The sequence below is a fragment of the Urocitellus parryii genome, chromosome 1 (assembly GCF_045843805.1).
Source record: "Urocitellus parryii isolate mUroPar1 chromosome 1, mUroPar1.hap1, whole genome shotgun sequence".
NCBI lineage: Eukaryota > Metazoa > Chordata > Mammalia > Rodentia > Sciuridae > Urocitellus > Urocitellus parryii.
In genome coordinates, this window is record NC_135531.1 from 54,415,403 (window position 1) to 54,416,820 (window position 1,418).

Genomic DNA, 1,418 nt, shown 5'->3' on the forward strand with positions numbered 1-1,418 from the left:
GATGAAAGAACAGGAAGCAAGCCAGACCAGAGCCGAGACGGCTTTTGAAGCCATAGCTTGCCTTGGGTTCTCACTATGGACTGGGGAAGACAGAGTAAGAGTTAACATCAAAACCATAGTATTGTATTTGTAGCTTGTTTATGATACTTAGGTTGACAGTTGAACAAACTGCATGTTCTCATCTAGCATAGAAAACAACATAAAATTCAATATTAGACATTTGTACCCTAAAGTTCTGAAGCCCCTCCCACCATAGGCCCTTAATACTGGCCATCCTTTCCCCAAAACCCATCCATTTCATGTAAATTGTTTCTCCTGCCACTGAAACCCCTTTGCTCTTCTAGTATTCATCTAAACCCTTTTCCCCCTCCTCCCAGGGAGTTGCCAAAGCCTACTCCCAAATTCCTGTGCTTTTTAAAGCCGTGAAACTCTGCCTAAATGTTTTCTACCTGGTCTATGTCTAGAAGGAAGGCCATGACTTCCAAAGTGAAACAAAGCCTTCAAGGTATTTTTCTAAATCAATAGTGAAATTTCCTCCCACCCTGTCCTGGTCCAACAGTTCAAACTCCAGGTGATTCTTTAAAATGATTGTTTTCTACTTTACAAACTACCGTCACTAAATATTCTTCTAGAATAATATTTGTAAATGGAGGCCTATAATGCAATCCCATGGATGTGATGCTTTAACAACACAATGCCCTGTTGTTGGATGTTTCAAGTTATTTAATACTATTGCCAATATAGTTTAATACTATTGCCAATATTTTGCTCTCATAAACAGGCCTTAAAAATATATTTCTATTTATAGATCCTTTTTGGTTCATAAGCGTGATGATCGGGTGTTCACGCTGCCCTGTGAGATGTGCCTCCCTCTGAACCTTGCTACGTACGATGTCGGCACCTTACCTTTCTGACATGAAAAACAAGCAAACTTCTATTTATATGTTTTCATGCATGTAAGATTATTTTCATATTGTAAATATTTTGAAGTGAAGTTATTATATAAAAATTATAAATGTAAAGCAAAATTTTGAAGTTTTTTTTGTATGTATCTTTAATGACTTGCAGAAAGCTTTACAAATGTATGAAATATGCATGTTTCTGTATATTTAGCCACTTTGGAGACTGGAGTTTTTAATAATTTAGTGACTAAATAAATAAGTATGTAGTTATAGAATTATTAATTATCATAAAATATATAAATTATCAATTATAAGTTAATGGTCTTAACTAGCATAGATATAGAAGAAAAATTAAAATTTGATAAAAAATTATTTCATCAGGAATTTATATAAAAAATAATTCCAAGTTTATTTCTTGCTATTGATAATGGTGGTGAGCATCAGACTCAAAGTAAAATGAGGTTTGATGTATTTTATAGAGTCAGATGGAATGGTCCAAAATTTTTAAAAAGTGAA

At 33.8% G+C, this 1,418-nt stretch overlaps 1 pseudogene; it reads left to right on the forward strand.

Moving 5' to 3' along the window:
* The first annotated feature begins 808 nt into the window (after positions 1-808).
* Positions 809-916, forward strand: LOC113184250 (small nucleolar RNA U13; annotated as a pseudogene).
* Positions 917-1,418: the final 502 nt, after the last annotated feature.